The sequence below is a fragment of the Quercus suber genome, unplaced genomic scaffold (genome assembly GCF_002906115.3).
Source record: "Quercus suber isolate HL8 unplaced genomic scaffold, Cork oak 2.0 scaffold_596, whole genome shotgun sequence".
Lineage (NCBI taxonomy): Eukaryota > Viridiplantae > Streptophyta > Magnoliopsida > Fagales > Fagaceae > Quercus > Quercus suber.
This window is the reverse complement of record NW_027070040.1, coordinates 364,558-372,488: the sequence shown is the minus strand read 5'-3', so window position 1 is coordinate 372,488 and position 7,931 is coordinate 364,558.

The following is a 7,931-nucleotide window of genomic DNA, read 5'->3' as shown; positions in this document are numbered from 1 at the left end:
AAGTAGAATAACAATATAGAGTGGTTAATAAAATATAGTTGGGTCAAAACCCATAGATGTTATCTCCTCAATATATACTAAAAAATCCAAAACTGTTAGCATTATATACTACGCCATGAGACAAAAGAAATACCTAACAAGAAGTAAAAATCTGTGATGGAGCAATGATCAGTAGGATCGCCTAACCAATCAGAATCTAAATAGGTATGAAGCTTAAGAGAAGCCCAAGAGAAGTAGTGTACTACAAGAAAGTGTAAAATTGACAAATCGGAGAATCCAAAAAACGGCAGCATAGTGAACTGAATGAAGGGCGTCCATTAATTTGTTGACAAATTCCGACTTGCTGACAAATTAGAAAATTCAGTGAGAGCCAATCCACAATTGTAGGATTGGACAAACAATTGACTCCTAATATTTCTAGGAGTCTGTGACTGTGATTCTGCACAGTCACAATTGATAGTGATATCCAAAGTGGAAATCGATTTTGCACAAATGACATTACTGCTTTGGCATATTCTAGTAATGAAGGGGAGATTCGGATTATCCGACTTGAATTGCATCATAAAAAATTCCGATGGAATTAAGACTTATTTCAAAATGATGAGGATGGAAGAGTGGAGAAAATTAAGTAAAGATTTGAATCATTCAATAGGTTTTTTTCTTTGCTCTTAGACTTTTTATTACCAATCATGTCTTTCTCCTTTAGTTCCAAGCATGATTCTATAAAATCCTATCGAGCACCTGAAGTAGTATAAGCTCTAGCAGCTATATATAAATATGACGTCTGTAGCATCTCTCACTATTGTATAAATGAATCAAATATTTGAGAGTGGAGAGAGGTCTGTTTTATATTGAACCCTTTTGTCGTGTAAGCTTTAAATCCGTTGCTGGATTTCTGCGTATAACATTTATGATGACAGCATCATCCATGGCCCCTGGGATTCAGTCAGCTAGACAAGCTGAACTTCAGCTGGTGAATGCACGAACTCATAATTAGTGTTCTTTGCCCTTTTAGTTTTTACTTACATTAATAAAAGCTTTCCTCGGTAAAACAAACATAAAAACTATTAGCCTTGTACTAAAAATTATGTCTACAGGATTGAATTTTTACTCTAACTTAATCTAAGAGTATATATATGTGAAACTCCCTCCTGAAGACTTAAATCTCGACTCTTTTCCACCTACACTCTACAAATATTTATACTTCTAGAGTGATCACCGCTATATCTAATTATATTTTGAGTATCACCTGACATAGGAGACATTTATTGAACTATGGGCAAAAGCCCATCTAAGGAAGTTAGTAATAACTTTCCTTGGATATCAAAATTACTATTGGAATTCCTAATCTGACCCTCCCCATTTATTAAGCTTGAAAGTTTTAATTTAGATTTGTTTTTCTTTTCTCGTGGATACTATGACTTTTGAGAGCAACATTCACCCAAATGCAATTTATTGGTCTTTCCTCTCTTTGTTTTTTCTCCGCATAAAATTGTTTTGGCCATTTCGTTTGGTGGACTGGTGGTTCGGCACTTCGGCTCATACAGAATGTACGATTTGGTCAACCACACACAACTACGACCATTTGCAGCTCCCAAATTGCAAATTTGCCTTTCTTCTTCTTTTTCCTTTGGCCGAAGTAAATTCCCCTTCCCTTTTTTTCTCCTTTTCTTTAAAAAATTCAAAAATTAAAACATCAAAACAAAAAAAACAAAAAAAGTTTATGATTTTCAATTAGATTAAGTTTTTGTTGGTATAATATTTTGGAGATCTTTAATTCCTCAACTTGGATCAACTCACTCTATTTCATCGGTGTGCTAATCGCTCTCATCTGAACATGGCCAAATCATCTCAAGTGACCCTCTCTCATCTTTTTAGCTGATAGTCCCGATCATATCCTCGTCCATAGAGAAAGTAGTGGACAAGAGTATCTCTAAGATTCGTTGAACTAGTGGTGACCACCAGGCAAGGACGAATCCATCCGTCCTCAATCATTGATGAAGCATTACAAAACAATGATGAGCTTCCGTACTATTGGAGAGATATCTCACCATTAACACCCTACAGAGGCGTTACTAATACAGAAATGAAACCACCATTAAGGCAACACCAATGGCTAGAAGGAAGAAATAAGCACCTATAAATACCTACCTATAAGACTTGACCACAGTTAAAAAAAAAAAAAAAAAAAAAAATGAATTTGACCACTAAAATTTTATTTTATTTTGAGATGCACAAGCCACTAAAATTTTTTTAAAATATTTGTCATCACAATTGATAAGGTATGAATATAGAAGTGGAAAATCGCACCGGGGTATAACCTTTTTCCATAGAAGTTAATAATTTTTTATTAGATTAATATTTTGAAAACTTCATTGTTAAATTATACATATTTTTAATACAAAATTTATTATAATAATGTGTTTGTCAAAAACAAATTAAATAAAAATATATTTGTAGGGACACAATTTGCAGCCCAAGCCCATAGATGAATAGGATGGTGGCCCTGTGAGCCTAATATAATAAATTTGTAAAGAGTGGGTTAAAGAGGTAGGTCTTAATGAAATTAATAATGGCTAGTATGGATCTAGAAGATGATCAAGCAAGAACAGGACACATTGGACTGAATAAATTCACCGTCCGAGAAGATAATTCGGAGTATAAATCAGTATGATTGCTTACAAGTACAACTTTGGATGTTACAGCCTTTTTTCTCTCCTTTTTCCCGACCTCCTCCCATGGGAGGTCTTTTACAATATATAGTTCCCCTTAAATCATCTTGATCCTACACCTGTTAATCATCTAAGCCTTCACTTGAGTATATGTTCCAGCATACACCTTCTCTGGCTTTTTGTGAGTTGTGGTATTTGAGATTGCACTGTTCAAGAGTCTTCTTCTCATAAATGCGGTCAGAAAAATAGTTACAATGCATTTAATGCGATGGTAGTAGCTTTTATTTTAGATATTTCTGAGTTTTATCGCCCTTGTACGTGCATAAGGCTCATCCTCATGGAAACCTCCTGGAAGGTCACTTAGATTGCTAAAATATAGATTTGACTAGTATTCATCATATCCGAGGAGGAGTTCCTCCTCAGACTATCCTTCTCCGTCCCTTCCTTATGTGACTCTAAACTTGGAGTCTCTCTCTTAATCACTTACCCCTCCTCGAACACACCCACATCCCCAGATAAGGCCCAAGGCCCAATATCCAAATTTGGGCCTTTATCCCTACAATATTAAATTGTGTATCATTGAAAAAAGTTATACAAAGTATAGTTTGACATCTATTAATTAATTTATTCCTTCATTGAATGATAAATAAGTTGTTTATTTTGCAAAGATCCTTGTAGTTCTATTGACATCTCTAAATATTTTCAGTGGATATATTCAAGATTTAAATCTATTTTCCAATTGTAACATTGAATTATAAATTAATAATAATAATAGGTAAAGGTGAGTGAACATCCAATTAGATTCAAATTGGAATTAAATTAGAGTCTAATTTTACGTCATATGTCCCATCTAATCTAAGTTTTTAAATTTTTGTGCCTAGTGAGTCAATTCAATATAAAAATTGAATTTTAATTATAATTTAATTTTGTGTCATGTGTCCCATCTAATCTAAGTTTTTTAACTTTTGTATCAAATGAGTTAATTTAGTGTAAAAAACGATGAGTCCAATATATGTAAACCATAAAAAATATAATTTTTGAATGATTTTATATTTATGAGCATTTCTTTTGCATAACTAAAAAAAATTCAAGTTTATAAGTCACACACACACACACACACACACACACACATATATATATATATATATATTAATAGCCAAAGTTAAGAGAAAATTCAATTAAATTTTAAACTGGAGTCTAATTTTGCAGCACGTGTCTCATCTAATTTTTAAATTTGTGTTTCAAGTGAATTATTAGGTGCAATTCAATTAGATTCTAAATTGTATTTTAATTGAAGTTCAATTTTGCGCATGTGTTCCATCTAATTTTTTTAATTTTTGTGGCAAGTAAATTATTGAATGCAAAAACAGAAGAGTCTACATGTAATTAGATTCTAAATTATGTATATGTAATTGTGATTGTTTTTAAATGTATCCATGCATATGCACGAGATTACACACTAGTATATAATAATTGGTGAAGTTGAGAGAAACTCAAATTAGAGTTCAAATTTTGCGCCATGTGTCCTATATTATTTATTCTTAAAGAGTTTTATTTCTTAATTTTAAAATCAAATGTGGGACCACATCATAAATATTCATCCAAGTGAGTTATTAAGAATAAAAACCAAATAGTCTAAAATAAATGAATCGTAAAAAATAAAAATAAAAAAACATAGACAATTTACATTTTATAACTAATAATATCCTTACAAAATTTTTTAAAGAGTTAATAAAATATAAAAATAACTATCAATAGTATTTAAATTATTTATATATATATATATAAGAATTATATTATACATCTTATTATATATTTTTAAGTATATTTATATCTATGCATTGAATTACAAGTTAGTAATAATAATATTAAGCGACTTGATTTTCTTAGGCTTAAATTTGTTCCCAAACCTATCAAGTATTCAAATGTACTCCTGGCATGACCTGATTAGCGTAAAAGATGAGAAGCATTAAAATGTCTTCGTATTTTAACATCTTGAAATCAGTAAAAGTGGCACTCATGAAATGATAACTGTGCAGTTGGTATAGCTTATATTTTATTAAGAAAAGAATAAGATGGGGTTGACTAATCTATATCTGTGAAGCTTTAAAACAATATATCTAATAACATTAAGTCAATTTAATTTATAATTTCAACCGTAACTATGATATCTAAAAATTCAATATATTCCCTTCTGTAAAAAATAAAAAATTGGATGGGAAGACTGAATTCTTTTATTGAGGTTGGAAAGCAATAGTTACATCGTGAAAAAAAGTTTGTTTTAAAAAATAAGGATTCTCTTCAGCTCAAACAGAAAAATCAACAATGCTTATAGCATGCTTAACTTGTAAGTGGACTGGCCTGTTGCCTTGCTTACTATGTGAGAAACTTCCACCCATCGAAACTCGTTAGAAGCTGATAGAGAGTTGTACACCACATCTATCGAGGCCGGAGGAGGCGAGATTTCCTTCAGGGCATTCACAAGCACCAGCGATTCTTGCAAACTGAAGTCCAAACTCAAAAGCCTTTGCCTCGGTCTCAACAGCACCGAGAAGAGCCATGATCTTCTTGCTACAAGCACCCACCACCTTGCCCTCTGCATCTCTAACCAGTACACCCAAGCCAGCAGCTTTCTGAGAAGCAAAAAACCGCGTCATCAACCTTTATCTTATATCTTCCATGCGGTAGCGAAGTCCAGTTCAAGGCCATCGTGGACTTTAACGGGTTTCTCACAGCATGCTTGGTACTCCCTCAAATAATCTAGAGAGTTGTCAACCAAGGCCTGACTAGGTTTTTTATCACCTCCATTTCTTACCTCATTTCGGTTTGTCCATAAAGCCTAGGCAATCATTATTATCTTCTCAACACAGTCGTCATCCCACCTCACCACCATAACCATGTACCACAATAGATCCATGAAAGTGGAGAAGTGAAGATTGTTATTCATAGGAAAAATTATGGACACCATTCAGACTTCCTTAGCTCTGTAGCAGTCCCAGAATAAGTGGCTTGATGATTCCAAATCTGCCCGACATGTCTCGCAGTAGCTATCCTCCAATACCTTCCTCCTTTTAAGATTTACCTTCGCAGGCAAAATATCTCTGCATGCCCTCCAAGCAAAGTGGCGCACTTTGTTAGGGATATTAGCACGCCAAAGACATTTCCAAAACCTCCTGCGTAAAAGATGTGCTCTCTCTCTAAATAGAAACTGAGCTTTATTGATAATGAATGAATTGTTTTCAATTTTCTTCTAATCCTGTCTTATATACAAGTTAAAGCTAAAAACAGAATAGTAACTATTTCCGCATTATCAGGTAAGGTTGTTACAATCAACTTCCCACTCAATATTACACGTGTACATAGATCAAACCATAGAACTAATAATTTGATCATAGTGTGGAATTGATTCTATCAAATCCTCTATAATCCCACGTATCAATCTTGTTATAACCATCCTTTTAGTCTCTTCCTGATGATGCAATATAGGCTGTGCTGCACTGGATTGCATCTGTTCTTGTGTTGTACATGACGGCACACTGCCCTGATGATGTAGTGCCCTCTGTGCTGCACTTGATTGCAGCTTGTCCTGATGACTGGTGCATGCCATGCGCCCTGTACTCTGTTGCGTTGGACTTGCAGCTTCAACATCCTGAGGCTACTGTCATCAGAAGCACTACTTGTTCCTCCCTTCAAATCCATCTCCACTTCTGTCCAATATGCACTGCGAACACTGAATAGGCCCGTATGTTTTTAGAGCCCAAATCTGCTTATCTTCAAGAAGGTTTGAACTTAGAGAAATCCCGCCTATAGTCTCAGCCTCACGAGGCATGAAAATCTGCTTTTTTACATCATTTATCCATACCCCACTGTCTAAATCAATTAGCTCCTTGCACTACAAAAAACGCGGTTTTTAGCCGCGTTTTGTAGCCGCATTTTTGTAAAACGTGGCTACAGGATGGAGCTTCAGCCGGGTTTTTAAAAAACGCGGCTCCAGGCTCGACTTCGAGCCGCGTTTTTGGAAAACGCGGCTCCAGCCCTCCCTGGAGCCGCGTTTTTTAAGGGTGAAGCTGCGTTTTTTTTTTTTTTTTTTTTTTTTTCAAGTATGTCCGGAGCTGCGTTTTCCAAACGCAGCTCAGGTAATGGTTAGAGCTGCGTTTAACCATTAAACGCAGCTTCAACATTAAGTATAAAAAAAAAAAACACATCTACACAGAAGAAAAAAATACCCTAACCTCTCGATTGACCTCAAAAAAACCTCTCGGACTACTCAATCTCAACTCCATCCACCTTCCTCCGATTCCCCTTCCTTCAACTCGATCCCCCTTCCTCGATCCGATTCCCCTCCGATTCCCCTTCCTCTGAACTCGATCCCCCTTCCTCCGATTCCCCTTCCTCTCAACGTACTCGATCTCAAACTCCTTCCCTCTCTTCCACCCTCTCCGAATCGCCGTCATCCTTCCGGTCTTCCCTCCGCTCTCCGTCCCCTTCTCATGGATCGGTAACACACACAAACACACACACTCTCTCCAACTCGCAATCTCACTGAAGACACTGTCGCAAGGCCGATTACGAGTAAGTTTTTAAACTTTTTCGATTTGCTTTGTGTTTTAGGGTCCCCATTTTTCGTTTAGGGTATAGATTTTAGGTTTACGATTTCGATTTTCGATCTAGGGTTTCGATTTTGGGTTTAAATGTTCAATTTTCCTAATTAATTTCGTTCTAGATTTGGATTCAAAAATTAGGGCTAAGGAATCTCTCTGATTCTCTCTGATTTTGTTGCAGGCTTGTTGGAGGAGCCGGTGATATCAAGCTTACTAAAGATGGCAACAGTGTTTTGAAAGAAATGGTGACTTCTCTCTCTCTCTGTCTCTGTCTCTCTGTCGCTCTGTTTGATTGACCTAGTACCCATCTGATCTGCCAAACTCGCATTATGGTATCAAGTAAAGCTTTAAATGTAAAATTTTAGACTTTTCTTTTAGGGGTGGGGGGGCGATCTAAAGCTTTGAAAGTTCTTTAGGGAAGTTGTGTAATTTAATTTATTACGACTTTTACCTATTTGTTCTTTGATTGCTTTAACACCTCAACACCTCATTTTAGTCCTTCATCGTGTTCAGGGCGTCAGGTAGGGTTTGTAGAGAGAAGAAATAGTGAGCAAGAACTCTGGGCTAGCCACTCTCTTTAAATTGTGTAATTTGGAAACCATAGAAGTAGAGGAACATAGCTTGTTTAATTTTTTAAATTAAAAAAAAAAAAAAAAAA